The sequence below is a fragment of the Aplidium turbinatum genome, chromosome 2, assembly GCF_918807975.1.
Source record: "Aplidium turbinatum chromosome 2, kaAplTurb1.1, whole genome shotgun sequence".
Lineage (NCBI taxonomy): Eukaryota > Metazoa > Chordata > Ascidiacea > Aplousobranchia > Polyclinidae > Aplidium > Aplidium turbinatum.
Window position 1 is genome coordinate 34,531,996 of NC_137473.1, and position 23,161 is coordinate 34,555,156.

At 35.5% G+C, this 23,161-nt stretch overlaps 1 non-coding gene across 1 annotated transcript; it reads left to right on the forward strand.

The window, feature by feature from the left end:
• Positions 1–4,445: 4,445 nt before the first annotated feature.
• Positions 4,446–4,550, forward strand: LOC145765766 (U6 spliceosomal RNA). The gene has a single exon (XR_014288640.1). It is a non-coding gene; the product is annotated as a U6 spliceosomal RNA (small nuclear RNA).
• Positions 4,551–23,161: the final 18,611 nt, after the last annotated feature.

The following is a 23,161-nucleotide window of genomic DNA, read 5'->3' on the forward strand; positions in this document are numbered from 1 at the left end:
CCAATTTCAAAGGATGACAAATTAGGATAACTTCTTTTCCTTCTGCTAACTTTACTGTAAGCCTATGTGGAAATTGGTTGCTAACGAAAACCGCAATAGTCTATTTCTCAGCTTCTGCGGAGCACATGGTTAAATTTATTTTCTCCCACCTCAAAATTCGCTATTGACTCAGTCCTTGTCGTAGGCAGTGCCGGATTAACCAAGTGCGGGGCCTGTAGCAGATTGATTTGATGTACAGATAATACCCGTGAAGTAATTGAATATTTCATAGATTTGATCTACATTCTACAAAAATAAAAATAACAAAAGTCTAATGTAATGTTTTATTTGCAAGGAGAAATATAAAACTTCAACAATATCACTCAAAGGTCTTTTCGACGCATTTTGATTTCTGCAAATTTGGCAATTATTTCAGATGAGTTCAGTGACTTTAGAATGGCATTTTCAATATTCAAAAGAGTTACATAGTGTAGCCGCTCTTGCCCCATCGTGTTTCGCAGATAGTTTTTAATCAACTTCAATTTTAAAAATGATCTTTCTCCAGTACAATTAGTTACCATCATACATTGATAAATGCGCAACAAATTGTCAATGTTAGGAAATGTGGTGTCAATACTGTTTTCTTCAAAGTGAAATAGTTGAGTTGTGGAGAGGAGCAATCAATAGCAATGTGCTTTACGAATTCTGAAAACTGAGGTAGTTCATCTTTCAATCCGTCTTCCAAATCCCGGGAATATGCTTCTAAAGGTCTGTCAGCACTTTCTGGGATTTGCGCAGGTGTTGGGTCATGTAGATTTCGCAAAAAACTAAACCGTGTGTTCAATTGGGTGTATGCCTTGCGACGTTGCTCCAGCGCAGATTGTAGGCTGTCCAATACTGCAAGGAAAACTTCCACCCGGAGTCTGTCTTTAGATGATTGATTATTATCCATTGCATCTGGAACTAAATGGCCGCTGCTTACATCCTTATCGTGCCTTCGATTTCGGACAATTCTTCTTGTGCTTGTTGGTCGGTAATCCGGCACTTGAGTCAGCTTCTGCGCTTCTGACTCAAACTTAGCGAATTGTTCTCTGAAAGTCTGTAGAGATCCTGCCAAAGAGGCACACAAAGCTGAAGCAATGTTGAGATTTTGCTGCTTTGCTTGAAGAGAGGCTTGAGTTGCCTGGAAGCAATCGAGTAAGCTATTCCAAAAAACCACTAAGATTCCAGTTTCGAGCAACTCCATTTTCTCGAGGAGTCCATTTGCCTGCTGTCGACATTCTACCTTTTGCTCTTGGTCATTCGCAAGTTTCTCCAGTGCCTCCTTTATGAAAGGAAACCGTTCTTTAATACCTTAATGGCATCAGCTCTTGCGGACCATCGTGTTGCAGAGAGCCTCTTTAGCACTCAACTCTAACTAACCTTAAAATCGCACACAAGAAACGAAATTGAAATTAAAGAAATTAAATTCTTCCCTGTGACAACACAATGCGCGAAGTTGCCATTCTCTTAAATGTTCCCTCAAACAACTATAGGACTGGCATCGTGGGCTAGTGGCATTCGAACAGGCAGTTGCCTCCAGTGGAAATTACTGTTTTTTTTTAAATTTAGAATAATTCGGAAGGGACAAGACGTTGGGACTAGTAATTTAATCCTACAATTATAATGTTGTCCTTTGCCATTCCAGTTTGCAAGCCAAAAATTAATTGCCATGTTCGACATTTTTTTGCAAAAAAAAGTTTTGCTTGCCAAGCGCGGGGCCTTGTGAAGCGCGGGGCCCGTAGCAGCTGCTACATCTGCTACTATACTTAATCCGGCGCTGGTCGCAGGTTACAAAGTCAGAGTACTAAAGCTTCCCAAACGGTGTGCCGTGGCACACCAGCATATCATGTCACAAGAAAAGAATGCAAAGAGTTAAATTTAGGAAAAAAACATTTGCTATCATGTTACAGTAGGTAGCTTTAAATTGCCGACAACTAATTAGGCTAAGTGAACCGCTTGATCACCAGATTTTTTTAAAAAGGGGGTGAGCCCGAAAAAGTCTAAACTAATTAGTCGACTTCGTAAGGTCAATTATTTGCAATACAAACCAAACGTTAACAGGAATGGCCTACACCGTGATATTTATCAACTGTGTGGTTGTCTTACAGTTTTTTGAAATTATATGGAAGAAAAAATTAAAATTACACGAAAGGCTACATCTTTTTACTTAATCACTTAATTAAGCAGGAATGAAGTTTCTTCTTGTTATTGAAGTGTTGCTGTCGGTAAATTATTCTGTCCACTAAATGTCGCTAAAAGGAGAGCTATCTTGAAATACGTTGCTTTATGCTTAAGCGCACACCCTGAAAGCTAAACCAGCGCTACTTGATCTTGGCCTCAACAAGTATGCGAGATTGCAAAGATTAAGCTTCCACAGACGTTTTCTCTGCCAGTGAAGCGATTCACGCAATCACGTAAGCAAGCAAATCAATGTATAAAGTAATCTTGAGATGTTAGCCAAAAACAAATCGCTGGGTTAAATTCGGAAGGTATGTACTGTCATGATGCTGACTTATGGGACAGCTAATAACTTGCAGTAATTTAACACTTTATAAAATGTTACTGTAGTTACAGCTTGTCCGACTCGATAGTTCAGTGTCTGCCCCCATAACTCAGTTGGTTTGCGTGTGGCTTCGTGAACGAAGAAGCTTTAAAACCCAGCGGCTTTGGTTCAATTCTCGGGATGTGCGCTTGAGCAACGCATTTCAGCACTGTTCTCCATTCAGCGGCACCTTATGGATAAAATAATTCTCCGGCAACAAGACTTCAACAATCGAAAACTTCACTCTGCCAATCTCGGTAACCGGCTCTCCGTCAAAAGCCTCTACAAGTATGCGAAACTACCAGGAATAACCTATCAAAGGTTTGTCAGTCCGAGGATAAGGATTTCAAACCAACAAACCAAACCAACCAATGGTAATCTATAGTGTAAGTTAGTGCTTAGGCTACACTCATGAGACAGAAGTTCAACATTCAATATGAAGAATCAGCAGAAAAACTGAAGTAGAGGGTGGTAAGCGCTTTGAAGTGTACTGTTTGTCAAGTAATTTACAACTCTGTTTATTTACGCCCTGCTGTACGCAAGTAGCTTAAACAAAACGAGAAAACGCCATTAGCAATCAGTTGTTCATTTTAAGAATCTAAAAAAAGAATGAATGCGGCTACCTTGTCGGCTAAGAATAGAATAATTAGCAAGTCCAGAGAGTTAGATTTCTGCTATGTTATTATTAGTTGTAAAGTGTTTTAAAATTGTTGGTAATATTTTTTTAATGTTTAGTACTTTAGTGGATTGCATTTCTATTTCAAATGAGAGGTAGGCTAGTTGTAACCAGTTGAACACATTTGGATGTTCGACAAAAAAACATTGCACGTTTGCGTTAGGGATTCAAAGTTTCTATCAATTTATGAACATGAATCTATGAATTCATAGGCTAATCTATGAATCCATGGTTTGTGTTTATAATAATTTTATCTTTTATTTATGGCCAGAGATGGGCACGGTACAATTTAAAAGTACCGCGGTACCGTTACTCGATACTGGTCAAAAATAGTACCGCGGTACCGGTACGGTACTCGGTACGGTACTTTTTCAAATACAAGTTGCAAGACTTAGAATGATGAATTTTTTTGTGATTGTAATCGAAATAATCTTACATTTAAAACCACAAATGTGATTCATCTCCATCACAATTATATTCTCTCTCTTTCTCTCGTTTGACTTGTAGTAGGGTAGTTCGGGGCAAAACAAGTCGTCTGGTAAAACCGGTCAGTTTGATTTTAATCAAGCATAACTTTTTTTTGGAAATAACACACTCAAAAAAATGCTTTAGCGCAGGGGTCACCAACCTTTTTTGCATGCGGGCCACTTTGGCACTAAGGAGAGCTGTGGCGGGCCGCACTAATAAAATGTTAGGTAGGTTGAATCTTATGCTAGAAAAGAACGCATTTCGTACCCAGATTGGCTTCCTTACCTTCCCGTCCACTTAATCTAAATCTTCAACTACCAGGTGTAAACCTGGATACGACAAACAAAAAAAATCAGAATATTCATCGCCAAGCAAGAGTGGAGTTGTCACTTCGCTTCACAAAAGATATTTTGCAATTAGCAATTTCAGTAAACAAGGAAATGTTTGACACATCGCAATATAGGCAACCATAGTGACCTGCAAACATATCAGCGAAAAATAGGCTCCAATAACAGGGAAAAAGAAACCAGGCAACCATGATACAAACGCTTGTGGAAATCACCGAAAAATTGTAATTCTATCGTAATTCTTGAACAGTCTTCCCTCTAAAAAAGCAATGAGCTGGTTTTTATCCTTTTTGTGAGAGTCTATAAAACCGTCTTTCTTTGATTATTGACAACTGTCACTTGCGGTGCTTATAAGCGTGGCAAGAATTGTTGATTAACAACATTTTGCAGGACTTGCTTCGGCAGAACATATACTAAAATTGGAACGATACAGAGAAGATTAGCATGGCCCCTGCGCAAGGATGACACGCAAAATCATGAAGCGTTTCATATTTCTTTAAAAAAAAAACATTTTGCAGTAGGCTACTAAGCTAAATATTTTCATAATACAATCAGAAAAAAGTCTTTAAATTCATAATATAATATTTTGCCAATTTATTATAAATTGAGTTGGCACACAGACCTAATTTTCCAACAAAAACTTGCATAAAGAGAACACTGCTCGTGAAACACAATAACGGTGAAACGCACACTAGTGTTTACATGACATTTGCAAGCTTAAAATAAGCAACCTTTTGCTCACAGACAATTTCGAAATTCGAAAACAGACGTTTTAATCAACCACTGGAACAGTGTGGCTGGACATCGCATTGGAATAACTTTAAGCAACCCCCATCTAGAACTATAATCTGATTGGTAGGTCGGTGGAATCGTATGCAAAGCGAAAATATGCTTCCCGGAAAGTATTTTTTGCCTTCGTGCTCTTTAACTCCTCAAGAAAAGTATTTTTGGTTATACTTGTACGCTGATACCTTCCGCGGGCCGCAGCGATACAGCGTGGCGGGCCGCATGTGGCCCGCGGGCCGCCATTTGGTGACCCCTGCTTTAGCGCACTTAGTGGTTCTTTTGTGATGCGACAACAGCAACTGCTATGCAGGTTTTGCTTGCTATCTTTGTCTAGGCTGCGAAACGTAAGTTGGTGTAAAATTTTACCTTCATATTTTGGACTAACTTTTTTTTTGTGGTTTAGACGAAACAGAGCATTACACTATGAAAATTGTTAATTAAACCAAGACTTTCTAGTTTAAACGAAATTACAATTATTGTAATTTGTCTCAAAACTACTCATCTTGTAGTTCTTCCTTGGAAATTAGTTTTATTGGGTATTTATTTTTGTTCAGTCATGGCTATTTTGGTTGGGGCAACACAAGTCAGTCATGAAATGTTGTGCCAAACTTTTGATGAAAATGCTAAATTCTTTAACCAAACTGTCATGTAGGCTTAGGCTACCTGGTTCATAGGGTATTATTTGCCTATTACATCAAAAATCAGCTTATCCTAGTGTGATCGAAGCATTTAGTTTGGGAGGGGGTCTACCAAGGGGGCACGATTTTTTTTGATTTTTGGCCATGTTTGAGGCCCTATCACTGCTAAACCAAATTAAGTAACAACCTAAATTTTTTACAGGTGATAGTACTTCTGCCAAATATTGAAAAAACAACATCGTTCACATTGTCACTCTAAAAGGTCAAAGGTCATAGACATCCAAAGATAGCCGTTTCCAGCTCTCAGCTAAGATTTTCCAAAATTTTAAAACCTTGCCAAGACCCCATTTGTGATTAGTTTTGGCTGAAATTTGGTAGAAATGTTGTTTATAAGATTCTCTATGCACTGAGAAAATATCAATACAAAATATTAAAGGATTTGGGAGTTATTTAATGTGAAACATCGGTCGAAATGAAAAAAAAGCTAAAAGGTGGGGTCTTTTTAATATCTTGGTTACTCGTGACCCCAGTGAAAATTTGCATTGAAATTTTGTCCACTTATTCACTAAGATATGATAAGTCTACCACGCAAAATTCATTTATGGTTCTCAATGTTTTCTTATAGAAAGTGTGCGTCAAAGTTTGGACAAAAACGCAAAAAATCACAAATAAAAGATTTAAAAAAAATGTAACAATATTGAACTATAGCCTACTAGAAAACGTTTGAAGTGTATTTTCGATTGTGTTTCTATCAATTGTTCACAAAAGCAATTGTTCTAACATTTGGCAACTGTAATGTACCATGTGGACCTCATTGTTAACAAAATGGCAAATTTTGTCATAATCTTCCTTGCTCAGTTTGTTTTGTCGTCCAGAAGAACCATGGATATTCGGCACAGCAATTGAACAATAATGTCATAAAATGGAATCCAGCATGTTTGCTGATGTCTGTTCTGAACGAATGTGCTGCAGTGGTGTACTTTGTATGTGAAACTGCACTTTGTATGTGTAAATATACTCTTTCTCTCATCAAAAAAACACTGACCTGTTTTACCCTTACTTAGGGGCAAAACCAGTCATTTGACTCGGTCGTAAAAATGATGTTGTATTAACATAACTTAAAAATAAATTTCACTTTTTTTTTGCTATCTTGTTTAAGGAAGCCTTAGTATAACTGTTTAACACTAAAAATTGAAACATTTTTAACTTTATCTGAAGATATACACAATGATACCAAAATGTGACTAGTCTTGCCCCGCATTACCCTAGCTTAGATTGGCAATGCCTCATCGTGCAGCTATGATACGGTAGTTGGGTCCAGTTTTCGAATACCAATGATTCCACTTGGGGGCCGTAAGATGGGGCATTCGTGGAGTATGTGTTATATTAACAAGTAACAGCAACGCGCCATGACGATGTTCATATTCTACACAAAGACTGCTCAACCAGCCCTTTGGTAGGCACGCAAAGCTGAATGGAACAGATCGGAAAATAAAGTCACAAGTCTCTTGATTTTGCTCAGTATAAATGCGTAAATTTAAGGTAGGCATATTAATACTTGTTAGTTTATAGACTTATAGTTAAGGGCCAACCCAACATGCCGTATAGAGGGCTATTGGAAGTAAAGGCCATTCAACATCAGAGGTGTAAAGTAATGAAAGGAGTGTTACTTAAGTAGCAATAAAACAAAAAAACTGGTAGGCTATCCATCTAAAATGGACTGGCTTGCAATTAGCATAAAAATTAGCATAAACATAAAAGCAACTTGCAAAAAATAAAAGACAGTGGCACTATAATTCCTTTTTACTTTTGTAGCAATGTTCAGTAACTAGTACTTTTTGAGTAGTTTATTTTTCATTACTTTCTACTTTCACTTGTTTAGTTTTATGCCAAAGAAACGTTACTCTGGTAATTTATATTTTGTCAAGTAGAAAGTTGTAACTTTGATAAAAATCTGTTAAAAAGGTTTCATTTCTAAGATAAAAATATATTTTAAAGAGAAATTGTTAAAAATGAAAAGGTTTGTTAAAAAGAATTGTTAAAACAAAAAGTTTATCTTTCTAAGACCTAAATGATTCATTAAAAATTAAATTATTAAGTGAGATATTTTATGACTAAAAATATTGGGATTTTAAAATATTTTTCAAAACATGATGAAATTTGTCAAAAATGTTTGTTTTTTGACTGCAAAATTTACTAATTCTACTTGAGTAATTATAAAGGTCAGTACTTTTTTACTTCATAGTTGAGTGATAATGTGCTCTGGTACTTTCTACTTGTAATTGTAACGAATTAGAATTGACCTTCAGTAACTGTACTTTTACTTGACTATTCAATTGGACTGCTTTTTACACCTCTGTTCAACATTAATCTCTAAAGATTAAACAGGGGCCCATATCATTTGAAAAGCAGTAATTATGCTACATACGGAGCAAACCGCAAAACAACGAATTTTTATTGGAATTTTTTTAAACTTTTTTTAGGAAAAATTTTAGGAATTGCAGTAGCCTACAGTCCCCAACACTTCATAAAAAAATTGATAAGACCCTAAAGTTAAAGGCCTATTACTTTATAACTAATTGGGTATTTAATAAAAGTTTGGGGCAAGCCTGTTCTAGGCATTCGCTTTCAAAAACAGTAGCATCTCCAAATGAGTGTCACTTAATCCAGCTCGTTTCGGCCTCAAAATGTCTTTAGCGGTAAAAAAAAACTCTATCAATAGCAGCACTTGAAGGGATTGCAGTGTTTGTTTTAATAAACAATCTTTCGATCGTCGGACGCTTAAAGCATGCATCTGTGATGCATCTCTGAGGACTCATTTTGAGAAATTCATCGACCAGTTTAGATGCACTTTGTTGTCGGCTTCTCAGTTGCTCAACCAAAAAAACGAAAAACTCGTCTTGCTGAGCAACTTCTTCTCAGTCGTCGCTGCTGCTTTCAGCTTCATTCTTCGACTTTCTTGCTCAAGCCAAGATTCAAGCTTGCTGATCAACTGAGTCTTGATGCTTTCCAAAAGAAATGACAATCGTTCATTCATGTTCGATTGTGGGATCAACGAGAGCCGGAAATGTGGATGCAACGCCATGGTGAGTTGATGATCGTGATGATGTGGAGTACGTGATGAAATCTCGTTTGGATGGCTTCCATCAAACTGTCACTAACGGCAAGCAAACACCAACGATATTGTTAACATCGTTGATATTGTCACCAACGATATTGTTAACGATATGAGTTAACATTGTTGAAAAAAAAGTACCGATAAAAGTATAGGGTATTTTGACCAAAAAAGTACTGGGTATTTAGGCAACCGGTACAAATTTCAAAAAGTACCGCGGTACCGGTACACAAAAAGTACCCCGGTACAGTACCTCGGTACAATTGTACTCGGTACTGCCCACCTCTGTTTATGGCTTTTGATTTGCCTTTCTTGGAAGCTTTTCTTTACTACTATTATATAATGTAGTGATCACTAAACTGTAAGAAGGTGCTCAACTGTGGGCATGTTGGACATTTTTAGTTGGCCTTAAGCTGCTATGCATTGTATTGTCAGCTTTAAGGAGCAGTTTTTATCAGCATGGTATAGTTACATGCAATACATTACCCCTCCTAGAGTTTGTAGCTTTAGAATGGGTGTAGAGATAAGGTTTAACTTTAGATCAATGGTTCTCCAGTGGGTATCATCTCCATGGGAGTGTTCACGACTAAGAGAAGTGCGATGGTTACAAATTAGCTGAGACTGTTAGTAAATACGTGTTTATCGTGACTTCTAAATTTTTGAGATTGCAAAACGAGTAAACAACTTGTGTTCTAGTGTTCATTGATCTTATTACCATGCTTAGCAAGCGCAGAATCGCATGCACAAATTTATATCACCAAGCTCTGAAAAAGCTGAAAAGCATGACACCGAGTATGTCATACCACAATAAGGGAAGGGTGAGTGAGTTGATACGGAAGATCAGTTGATACACCCCCCTTCTAGAGAAAAATAAAACTTTTCGAAAAAATGTATTGCCAACTAACGATAATTCAGGTTAAAAAATTACAGTCAAAACTTAATTAAATGAATTTTCCCAAAAGACAATTGTGTAATTTGAAAAAACAAAATGTTTAGTCTGTGAGTAAATTTTTTAAACATTTTTTATCGTCGTCTTGCAAAAACCAGAGAACTTTTCAGACAAATGGGATGGTGTTTACTGTTTTAACTTAATCAGAAGGGAGGTTTTGAGGTAAAATATTTTTTATTTTGTTACCTGCATTGGTAAACCTCAAAAATGGACATTTTATTATTATTTATAGGTAGGGATCAGTTGATGCACGTGTATGAGCTGACCTGAGCTATGTACATAAAAATTTTAAGTGGTATATTTTTTATGATGCTTAGTCAATAAGTTCTATCATTTTACGTTGAGTTTTTCTTACTTTTATGCTGTAGTCATGCAGTCTTGCACACACTTTTATTCATTGTTGATAGAATTTACATGACCTAGTAATTCCCGTGCAGCAGTTCTATAAGCCGGTGTATAATTGTTCTTTCACACCCTCATGATGTTTTGTTTTTGCATGTGTGCAAAACATGTTATAAAGATTCTTGTAACATTGTAGCCTACTTTAAAATTTACTTGTTAGCGCAGTAGGCTATGCAGTTTAGGTAGTATATCGACTGACTCTCTATGGTGTATCAACTAACCTGCGGTGGTAGGTGAGTTGATACATTTGAGTAGCCTACATCTTTTAAATTGCGCGCTATATGCGTGAACTGTACAAGATGCGATTCTGAAAGATTGTGAATAGATGAGATAATATTCCACAAAACCAAAAAATTTCAAGCTTTTATTATGTTTACCTTTTGCACAAAGTGAACAAATGTGAAAAGTGTATCAACTGAACAGTGAACATCCTATTGCAACCGGGCACAAGCAAAGATTTCAGTAAAAGCAATAAATTCATATTCGCATGTATGCATACATATTATACGATCGAAGCTTTTTTTTATCAAATATATCAAACGCGGTTTGAATTTTCTTCCTTATTCAAATAGAATTTGATTTCAATATATGTTTGCCTTGAGGAGCATTGATTAATTGTGCTTCTTAATGCAGTAGCCCAACTTTCACACTTTTTCTTATCTTTGCTTAAATATTGATTTTCAAGAAACACTGACATTATTGTTTAACATTTTGGGCGTTTTCTGTCACGTTCTTTACCTAAGCGCTTTCATTTTTAGACTCACAACATTTTTTAAAATAAGGTTTCAAAACAGAATCTCAAAAGTCACCTGCGTTTTTGCTTAATGTTAGTAAAACATTATGTTATACAAATTATATAATATGGCTATTCTGGACACTTTTATTGTTGCGTTTTTTTTTTATAATGATGCTAGAAAAAGATAAGTAAGCTAAATGGTAGCTTTATCAAACAAATACGTTTTTAAATTATTGTTATAATTATTAAGGCTAAAGTAGGTTAAGCTGAGGTTATTGGGAATGAGCTTCAAGTTATTGTAAATAAACCAGAAAAATACTTTTATCTTTGTCTGCCCAGATAACATAAAAATGCAAACAGCATGCCACTTTGTCTAGTGCAAGGTTTTACGTCTGTGGTAAAATGTCTTGAGGTAACAAAAAGTCGTCGACTCCAGCTCGTGTCCAAGCATTGGTTTGTCTTCAAATCGAATTTGGCTTTGGATGGTGATGGTGATGTCGTAACAAAAAGTACCATGCAGTCAATCGTCCATCTCAAAGCATATTAACTGTTTATTTAGCCAAGACGCAGACTAGGTGACTAAGGTGAGTGAGGAACCCACTAGGCCTATCTATCTAACTTTGGATATTTGCTCCACTTATGCCATGCAGATGAGTAAATAACCGCTGATGAAATACAAGATACAGTAAGGTTAAGCCAGAGGGATTATATATTCAAAGAGAGTTAAGTGGATATCCTTTTAATGAAAATAAGTGCTATAACGCCCAACTTATGCTTTTACAGTTTTTTGGATCTTTACTATTGTATTGACAGTTTAATTTTATCAGTAGGCTATAGCTCCCATGGTGCTATGGTGGCCCATAACTTTTCATCTGATTCTGATATGTTGTAGGCCTACTCGTTTTCCAAGGCACATAGCCTACTGTATTGTAGGTTACACGGAACTAGGCTACTGGTTACATTTTATGATTCCTAAACCTTCTAGCTATGGTTGCGACGTTTGGGCATCAACTATGCTGAGCTGTTAATTGGAGCAGAATCGCCAACTCTGACCTTATCGTTGTGCCAGTTAACAATTGCTGCGAACTGTGACTGAATGTCTTCGACGACCATCTCTACCCGACGCCCTTACTAGCATTGAGTCAGCTACTTTGCAGCACAAGCGTGCAGTCCTCTCGCTAAGAAGTAAAAATCAAAACTCCGGCGATCTGTTACATGCAACCACAGCAAGAAAACTACCAAAGGAACATTTAACATCAAGAAAGCTTTATGAGGCCAGGACGGTGTGAAGTGCGAATTTGTACGCGCTGCAAGTGTCGACCTTCGAAAATCAACCTTCTGGCAATCTCTGGTGGGTGCTCTCGCTAACGCTAGTGCTATACGGCGTGGTGTGAATTGTTAAACATGGTCAGGTAACACATCTCTACTGCATCGAGTGATCGGATTTTCATTTGAGAGCCAGTTGGGTGATGGGTCATGGCATCTCCAGACTTGCCACATCAAAGTGTAAACGCCTGCTCACTAGTGTTGTGCGAGCGGGTGCAAATATGTTGGGTTGGCGCTTGGCAGTGAGTGTTTCCTGTAAATGCGGTGAGGGACAGACGGCAGGCATACAATCAAGAACTACCCGCTGTAGGCTACAGACCACCGCCTGGTGTGAAGGGCCCAGTTTTCTTTGACGATAACACCAGGTAGTAGCTACTGGCTATCCGACGGATGCCTTAATATTTAGTGATATACGAGAAAATAAAAAAGGCTTTAATTAGGTTACACACAACTGTAGCTTTGCCTATCTGTGATAAATTTCCGCATTTCAGAAGAAAAAAAAAAGAATCTAAATAGTAAAAAAGGTCTCAAATTTAGCTATATTTTATTGCCAGTTGCTCGTTTGGAAGGTGCAGAAATTTAGTTAAAGCTATGCCTTTAGCAGAAACTGTTTTCAGGTTGTGCTAACTAGGCCTATTTAAATAGGTATTGAAAAATTTCCAGTCTTGACTATGCAACTTTTCGTTGCCTCAGGCTCAAATGCAATAATGCATTACTCGTACAAAAAAAATTTACGTCCCAAAGTACTGTAATATAATTATAAAACATTGCGTAATTATTTAGAAACCGATTGAAACTCAATTTCAAGTAGTGGAACATTTTTCGGCAGGTTGTTTGTTGTTGATAGTATCTTGGGTCATTTTTATCACAAAATCAAGCGAAAAGATTTTCAGCACTTTGTTATAAAGTAATTAGTTTTCAATTAAAACCGCAGGCTATAAAATGTAAAAGCGCAACAAACATCCATTCAACCACAGCAGAATTATTCGATAGGGTGGCTATCAAAGAAGACGTCTTTGATACACAATACTATGCAGCAAACTTGGTCTCTATCGGCGTTTCTTGGTGAAAGGTCGACGATATTAGCAATGAGTTTGGTTGCGGTTCGAGGTGAGGACTAGCGAAGAGTGCCTACTTATTGTGAAGTGATTTCTAGTTAGCGTTACTTATGTAGCCAGACGGCAGTCCAAATAGTGTTATAAAAGCAACTGAGCTTTTTTGTTAAAATTTGATACGTTTGTTTTTTATTCAAAATTCCTCAAGCACTATTTTTTGGTTTAAGTTTGACATTTCATACATTTTTTGTCCTAGTCTTAAAACTTTTCAACGGTAAGTTATTATTGTAGTATATGAAATGGAGTTTACTGCAGTACAGCTTTGAACCAATGTAATGCTTACAATTGGAAGTCCGGTGTCGGTTACTGTTAGGCTACGTGTTACTTTTTGTCGGAAAAGCCACGGTTGCTAAACTTTTAAAAAGTGGTGGATAGTTATTGAGATCCTCACCTGTTAAAAACCCTAAGAGTCCAAATTGTTTGTTTTGTTTGTTTGTTTATCTTTATCCTGCATTGCGGGAAAGCGGACTTGAGCGCTATACATCGGTGTACGCCTTCCGACATACACCTGACCCACGCTGCAGCCGACGGCAATGTCAGTTTCCGGTTGTCTACTCCACTTATGACTTAAATTTGGTAATTAAAAATAAGTAGGCTATGTAAATGCTCTTAATTTGAAGTTTATCGACGCTTTTGATGTTTTTGGTTTCAGGCCTACACTATTTTTACATTTTTCAACTTTATATCTAGAAGTTTTTATTTGAACTGTAAACCGCTCTTTCACAAGAAGTGATCAGTCTTCCAATTTTCTCAAAATCTTTCCTCATTCAAGAATAATGTGTTAACAGTAAAAGTGATTTGAAATGTGATTCTTCTTTTTTCGTAGGAGAAAGATCGTTTGGGTTTCTGAGCAGGTAATGGAAAGCCAAGCCAGTGTAGCTCCGTCCAGTTCTGCTATGCCATGCATTCCTTTTGGTGCTTTGTAGAGTGATTGAAGCGTAGTTAGTTGCAAAATGTTTAAATGTTTTCTGGAAAGGACAAAAAAGATTGCTGATGAAAGCACGTTTATTGGTAGAAAAATTAAATGGAAAAGTAGACTTATAGGCTATGTGTAAAACAGCAAAGATAAAATAGATCTGATTTGCCATTTTGCCTTTTGCCGTGGCGAAAACTGTCAAACTGAAACCGTTGTAGAGCCGTTAAAGGTTAATAAATAAGATTAATGCTTGCAAAAAAAAAAAAACTGAAAACCAAAGATTAGAAATATAAGATGTGATGGTAATTGCTAGGAAGAGGTTAGTTAAATAAGAATTAGGCTACCAAATGTTTATTACATTTCTAGCAGGAGATCTATCAACTCAAAAGCAGGCTAGACCAATGCTTGCTGAATAAATGTATGCAACAATTTAAAAAGCTCCACAAACTTAAATTAAAGCGACCTTCTGTTATTTCACTAATTGCGAACTTTTACATGTTGAATCCGTCTATTAATAAAACAGTTTTGTTTAAGCTTAACTTGAATAGGCGTTTTGGTATGATTTTGACCGATGGCACTAAAAATTAAATTTTGTGGCTCGCCGACAATGTGGCCCGTCTTTGTGGCTTGACGACAATGTGATCATGTGGCCCGCGATAGTAAATACAATAGTTTCCCCACCCCTGACAAAGATAGTATAAAGAAATTTTCATGCACGTGCAGTAATAATAGAAAATTTTGAATAGATTAAAAATTCGTTGTGCATATAGATTATAGACGAACTCTTCGACTACGTACGAAAAACATTCTTTTGTGTTACAAACGAGTTTTAATTTGGGCAATGCAAGTGAAAGAAAGCTCTTCCTTGATTTATGCGATAAAGAAAACTTGGCGAGTGAAAGTTTTTGTGTAACTTATGTGAATATACCAGAAGGGTTGTGGTTGTGGACTCCATTAACAAAACGTTATATTACGATACAGGAGGCTGTTGTTTGCTTTAGGGGTTTGTGATGGAATGGTCGATTGGCGAACAAATGAAATAGATTTGTTCAAAACCTAACGGTAATAAAACAAGCTTTCCGTTGAGTGCGTCGCTATGGGATACAATTTTTCAAGCAAGTTGTTTTTAAATTTATTCTTGTAACAGAAAACGCTTCGAGTTACGGGAAAAACTTTTTTTGCTGTTCAAATAATTTCGAAATTTTTTTTTAGCGTCGTTCGATACTGCGATAACAATCGTTTGTGTTGATATGACGTCACCGCGCACAATGGGTGACAAACTTTATGAATCGTAAACAAAACTTACTAATTTCAGGATATAAAGTCCTTGCTCGAAGCAGTTTTAAAAGTTTAACTTTTTTATTTAAAAAAAAAAACTCCGTTACTGCTCATGGGAAAATTACCTCAGTGTCTGTTAACTTATCGCTGGCAACGGCAACAGAGAGCATTTGTGTAACAGACGTTCAAAGTTATATGCAGCAGCATTAGAATGTAGTTAAGTTAGGTTTAGAACAGAAGGATTGCATGAGCTTCAAGTTTTCATCAATAAATTATTGCGACTGGTCATGGGTCAGCCAGGTAAACACTGGTGCAATCCAGTGGCGTCGCAAGACCTTTAGTTTTGGGTATTCACGTTTTCAGTAAACTTTTAACATATAGGCTACCGTAAAAAAACGAACAAAAAAACACAAAAAACGAACAGTGAAGCTTACTCGATTGACCGTACTGAATCCAGGGCGTTTTTGAATACAAGCAGACTAAAGTTTGCAGAAAAGAGTAAACGTTCAAAAAACTGGTCACGCTACGCCAATGGTGCAATCATACTTTTGCCACTCATTTTATAAACGTAAAATTTTGTGAACGTGACATTATCATAAACATAACAACAAACCTGTCTACGTCGTACCGTGGCTGGCACTAATTTCTATCGCAGGTATTTAATGTAAAAAGCAACCACAAAGATTTAAATTTCTCACAATCGATTACTTGTAGTTTTTCGTCTGAGAGATATTGAAAACTGGCACTGTATGGTACAGAGCCAAGTCGGCACTTGGGTTGGTCACGTGACAAATTCTTGTTATTGTGTGGTTGCATGGCCTATTCTTTAACTACTTTGTTGTGTGTTTTTGCATTGTGATTAACACGATAAGTATACCAGTTTGCATTAATCTGAAAAAGCCGAAGTTCAAATTAAAAATTTAATTAATTAATTTAAAAATTAGAAGAGTCTATTTGAAGAAGGAACTTCTGATGATCCCCCTTTTAGGGTGAAACAGGCTGTAAAGGTTTTAGATACAGAGTAATAACTATATTTGATGTAATCTGAAAAGCCATATTCTTCGACGTGGATTTCTATCCTTGCAAACCTCGTTTGTTTCAGAACGCAACAAACTAATAAGAATGTTTGAGCTTATCTTCCTATTTACAACTTCTTCTTTTTTATTACTTATTTGTATTTAAAAAAAAGACCAGAACAGGTTACTTAGCTGTTTATGTTGGTTTGTAGCCAACATATTATTTAATTTTTATTGCTAATCTGCCCAGAACGAAATGAAAGGTATAGCCTACCTTACCAAACCAGTAAGCTTCGTTCATAAATGAAAAAAGCGGCAAACTTTGAAAAGTATTAAGTCGCTATGAACAGTGTTGTTTGGTTAATAGATTAAGTTGCCCGTCTGCAAATCGCTTGTAAAGTTTTTTGAGCTTAATGAGCTAAATAAAGCAATAAAGTCAATTAATATTGTAATAATTGAAGTCTTTTTGTTTTATTCTGCTACTTAATTCCAAGCATTCACTGCCTCTTGTATGAAAAGTTTCCAAGATTTTTGGTCAGTTGTTATGTGTATTAGATGTATGTCGGTGCTGGTTTTGTCGGTTTGTCGGTTTAAATAGGTTAATCTTTGTCTACCTTGGGCACGTTTCCTTTCAATATTGCCTGAGAAAGAGATGTTTTAATTTTCTTTTTCGCAGCACGTGTCCTAGAAGTAGAAATTGTTTTTCTTTGATATTTTGCAGTAGAGTCTTTGTTTGATTAACTTGATTTAAAACACTTTGGATGATTTTTCTGGCAGTCCAGGAAATTCTCTTCATACCTTTGTTGATTGTCCAGGTTTCTGAATTTTATTTAAAAATTAAATAAATGCAACACTTTAATACTCTGTACCTATCTACAGTAGTTGGGAAAGATATGTACTTGTTGCACAATATTGATTTCATTTGCTGAAAAGCAGCTTTTGCTTGAGCAACACGTACATTAAACTCCTTATCATATTTTACGTCCCAGTTTATTATTGTCCCAAGATATCGAAAACGTTTTACTTCCTTTATAGCTATTTTATACCTTGTATTTTGACAAATTGGAATTTTACTTTCTTTTTTATTTGTGATCACCATTGAAGTAATTACAGTTGAAGTAGGTTACCGAAAAATAATAACTTAGCATCACTAACTAGAAAAAGATAAATTAAACTCGATCATTATTACAGTATATTCTCTCTGTTTTTCGCCCAACTTTAGGATGCTTCGTTTAGTACATTACTGTACTTTGGACAGTGAGTTTGACAACAGATTGTCAATATTTTCTGCTACGCAAGCTACAAAAGGTTGTCGGTTCAATATTATTTGAGGGCACGTGGTTGCAGTTTAAACAAACACTATAACATGTTTTAAAGTTGCAGTAGACATATTATACAGTAGGTATATATGTCATAAAAAATGCAAATTCAAAAAAAAAATGTTATTTACTGGCTTATTATAGTTGTGTTGTTTTCCAAACTAGGCTACTATCTAAAATAGTATTCACACTCTCGACAGTTAGCAGAACGGTTGCTTAAAACCGTTAGTTAATAAAAATGTTATGATAGAGCCATTCCAATGAGCCTGAATTCATCTTTGGATTTTCTTGTATCATTTTGAAATGACAAAATTGTTTTCATAAGCTTTTGTTGTTGAAAATTTTCATCCTTCTCATGACCTCCAGTGTTGGTTTAATCTCTACTTGTTATCAATTCAAATGACAACGGCAGTACCTTGGTTGATATGAAATTTAAAATTGAGATCTAAGTCGTGTAGCCAGTAGGGAGGGTCCAGGAGATATTTTAGACCAGAACCGGAGTCATCTGAGAGGCTTTGGAACTAAGAAAGCATTCCTTGTTCTTTGGAATTCTATTTCAAGTTTGAGTTTTTGTTACAAGTTGAATACCGTTTCTTTTTTTCATTCAGTTTGCGTTCAGCAAAAATGAATGAAAAATAAATTACCTCATAAAAATAAGAAGCTTAGGTTGCATTCCCTTCCACAAAATACAAAATTATCAGTTATTAATTGTTGAGACATTATTATTGTAGCCTAAATATTATCTCTTGGGGTAGCCTACTAGTAGGCTACTAAACAATGCTGTGCTTGGTGTACTTAACAATTTATGATCTTTTAAAGAATCATTGAAAACCTTGATTACGTGGGCCACTCCTCCACCGTTGCGGGTTGCCAAGCTTCCAAATCGCATAACGCCCACATTGCTTATAAACGACACCTAATTTTCGGGGGATCAAGAAGAAAACTTTTAATTAAAAAAAAAGAAAATAATTGTCTGATGCTTTATAGTAGAATATTGCAAATTTGCAAGTTCATTGTTGTTTGCGTTATTCCTTTCCAAACTAATTTACAAGATGTCAATTTTGATTTTTTAGTTGGATATGATGGGATTACACAACACCACAAGGTAACATTTTTCAGTTGGAATGTAATTTGTTCAAGAAATAAAGAACATAGCAAAAAATACACAATACAATAAAGCAATAAGGAATCTGGGCTTCTCTAACTTCCAAAGTTCAATTGTGGTTACATAATAATTAGAACTTTCAAATCGATTTCCACCTAGCGTTTCTTGATATCAAGCTCTGGTTTTAACAATTTTTCTTGTTTTGCTAAGGTTGGTTTTAAATATTCGTGTTTATGACAGCATATGCTGCACTTGAGACTATGTTTAGGTTATTTCTGTATTCATTTAACCCAACTCCAGGTGTTGGAATATTATTTACTTCTACTTGGTCAATGCGTTTGACAGTTTCAGTTTTTTGGAAACGCACAAATGTTTTTTTCTTGTGTTATTGTTAAAAAACGTCCAGTAGAAATCGTTTAGATTTGAATGTAGCCTTCAAAAACGCATTGTTGTAACAATTAATCTTCGTTTTGTGTTTGCTTAACAACTTTAACGTCAATTGTGTTTCTCTCGTGCTCAGTTTTCAGTTATTTTCAAGCTTTGTGTTTCTTTGCCCCTAAAGTCAACAAACCCTACATTCATAAGCGCTTTTGTTATTTCAGTTTTTCTCCTTTAATCCCTTGACTGTACTGTAAGACAGCAATAGTCGTTGGCTTAGCAAAACACTGATAGAATTCCTTATTCCATATTGATAAACCAAACTTTTTCGTCAAAATCATTAATGGCAACTTTTAAAGGACATCAAAGAAACTTTCGAGCAGATTTGTTGCTTGGCAGCAGAGATTCGTTGGCAGTCATACAAATGGAAAGTTTTGTCACTAATACTTCATGTGGAGTGAGACAGGGAAAGTATCCAACAATTTTCAAACGTGATCAGAAGAAAGTTAAAGTTGCAATAAAGCCCTGACTGACCAAGGATAAATGTTGTTCGACTTGTGGTAAAGTAGAAAACTTTGAAGAACTTTTCAATGTAAGTTGACAGCATTATGCAAATACTTTAATATTGTTCTTGAAAATAAAAATCTATTAAGCGTTTATTAGTTTTTCACAGTAGCAAAAACATTTGACCCTTTATGCATTGATTTATCATCTTCACACGTCATGCACACATGGAGTATAATTGTAAAAAAGATCAATCTTGCAGTGTAAAATAAGTTTTGTAAGCTAACTATAAATAGAGCTCAAGCAGCATAAAAATATACAGGGTTCTTATTTTGTAATCTAAAGACGTGAGATATATCGAATTAGAATCGATATCGACTTTTTATTTTTGAAAACAAAACTTTTGACCCGGACATAGTCTATATTACCATTGCTATGAAGTTTTCAACCATAGTTACTGTACATACTTACACTGTGCGTTGCAAAGAGACATCAAATAAGATATTTGCATTTTTCAAGCGATTTTTGAATACAAATAATTACCGGAATCATTTCCGCCTTTTTATATATTTTTATTACGGTATTTAAACTTTTTTGATATTCTAAATCCCATAATTCCTGATACAATTTATAAAAAAATATTTAAAAAACATAGACTTTTTATAAGGCGACTGTTATCACAGATTGTTTTATTTAAAGATTTCAAGAAAAAAGCAAACATAAGTAAAAAGCTGTATCGTTAACACGTTTATACTCAAACCGAATTTTAAATTTTTGTTTTGAAATAATTTTATATGAACTGTGCTGGGCAGTTGCAATTGAGATAAGAATATTAAATCTTTTCCTCGTGCTAACATCAGTATTCGTAGCATGCAGTTAGCACCACCTGGTGATGATTTATTTATTTCTTTTTAGCCAAAACGCATGATACTGTAAATAGACTTTGTTTATCTTTTGTGTTTGTTTATATTCTTGTTTTGCAACGTTTATGTAAAACAGTAGAAAAAACTGATTAAAAACCAGGATGTTCAGTGGAGCGTATTCAAACGGTGCAACTTATTGTGTGTGTTCTTTGACGAAACTAAGACAACACCCTAAACTAATAAACTCACAAAAAAGTGTTCTTACGAAAAGAATTTAGTCATTGGGCAATTGGGCATATGCTTCAACAAACAAGCGTCGAGAAAAGTAAATACTAATTTATTTAACTCCAAACAAAAAATTATGCTTCTCAACATCGATTCGACACAGATGTGCTCCCGAAAACAAATTTTGTGCAATGTTTTTTTCATTTTTTAACGTATACTCGACGTCCAATGGCATTTATATAATAAAAGCATACGCTTTTCGGATGAAATATCAACAACAGAGATTGTGTTTCATTTGACTGGTACAAGGTTATAGCCTAAAAATGTCTGCTCACGTTATTTTTGCTAAAGTGAAAGTGAGAATCCTTCTTTGTTGATTTTATTCTTACTTATAGAATTTCTATCAAAAACTTAATTTTTTAAGAATTCTACTGTAGAGCAGTGTATTAGCCAAACGTAAACATTTCAGCAGCTGATCTAGAAAAAAAAGGGAGACATCAGAGTTTCATTAAAACAAAATCTATTAGACAAAATGAACAATGTAAACGCTGATGCCGCTTTTTGCGTATTTTGAGGACCAGTAATGTTTTAGTAACACTGGGACAGATACATTTAATAGTCAGCTGTTTGAACAAGCAATATTTTTACCACAGAATATTACACTATTTTTGTTTCAGGTTTTGAAAGGTACAAAAATGTGTACCGTAGTTTATTCCTTAAATCCACTGCTTAAAAGATGCATACCCATTGCTTCCAGTTAAGGTAATCAAATAAGATCAAACGAGCAAGCAAAGGAAAAAATGTTTCAAAAACGGAGACAAGTTAGAATACATGTTTTTCTCAAGTTTTTTTGGAGCACCTGGCCAAATGCTTCTTTGAATTTGCTACTGAGCGATTTAAAAATATAAAAAAAATTAAAAAGTTCTTCTGTTGTGACTAGAGCCAAGTTAAAAATGTAGTTCTAATACTTCTCCGCCCACTGTAGCTTTAATTCCAAAGCTTAAACCGTTGACAAACTGGACTGTTGCCGCTTGTCTATTGCGTTTTACGTTAAACACTAATTTTACGATTTCCGGTATGATTTCTATTTGTTGTTAGCTCATTCTAAACTTACTACTAAATGAATGTTAAGAGACAGAATTTTGTTTTATGTAGAATAGTGAAGAAAGGAGTTCAAGCAAGCAAAAGCAGTGAAGGGTGATATATTAGATTTGCTAATAACATTCGTAAACCGCAGTTTTTTTAAGTTAACAAAACAATGTTATACCTTACCGTTTTCTTTCTGTATAAAATTGTTAGCAAGCTTTAGCGGTTGATGTGATTTGTTTTGCTTCGTCTATGGCACGCGTTGGTCGCATGAATAATTGATATAAAAATTCCACTATCGTGGAGGTTAAGCTTTGCCTTACTAATGGAGAAAGTTTATATAAATTGCTCTTGCCGTTCCAATTTTCGTCGGCAATAAGGCAAATTCTACTGCGTTGAAGTAACACAAAGCTATATTGCTGGTAAGATTAAAGCAGACCGAATAGATAAGTTTTTGTTTTGGTCACAAAGTCGAAGGATATTGTCTTCTAAACTCAGTTCTGGAATCTTGTTCTTACAAGACAGATAAAATACACACAAAATGCTTTCGAATGTTTACAAATTAAGAAAAAGTACTAATGGCCTCAGGTAATTTCACCTTCTAGTTTCAGTAATTTTTAATGTTGGCGTTTTTACAGAATAAGACTATTCACCAGGCATTAATTAAAAAAATATTATCTGCGTGCTCGTGTTTTTGTTCAAAAACACAAGGTATTATTTTATAATTGAGGTAAAATTACTTTTCTTTCTCAGAATACAAATAAAAATAAGTTTGTTGCTGAATACAAGCAACATTTCTCAAATACTTGACGGCTGTGTGGTGTGGCACGCATGATCTACGGCTGTTTATTGTCGGCAGCTTAAATGCAAGCTTAGAGCGATGTGTAATTTTTATTTATTGAGTAAAATCAGAAAAGCTTAATTTGTAGGCAACTTGGAACTTCTGTAATCAATCACGAGTTTAGTTGTAGTACCGGTATCAGAAAGTTATTATCAATTTGTTGGTTGTTCTATAACTTTTATGTGGATGGTTTTTATTTAGCCTTAATTGTAATAAAATACTTAAAAGCTTGACAAGAGTTCTTTGAAACGGCAAGTCATGAACGCTCCAAAGTTGTACATTGAAAATTTTAGCACCGGTGTAGCTGCGTAGAAGTAAACGATTAAACGCAGATTAAGTTCGCAGGCATGTCAAAGTAATAGGTTTGTCTAATTAAGTAAATAATGAGAAAAAAATGTTAGGCTCCATTTTCAGCTGATTTTCAATTCGTCGTTCACCTGTTCGGGACGAAAACGTACCAGATATACTAACGCGACGTACTGGATACCACAGGCTATGTTTTCATATGT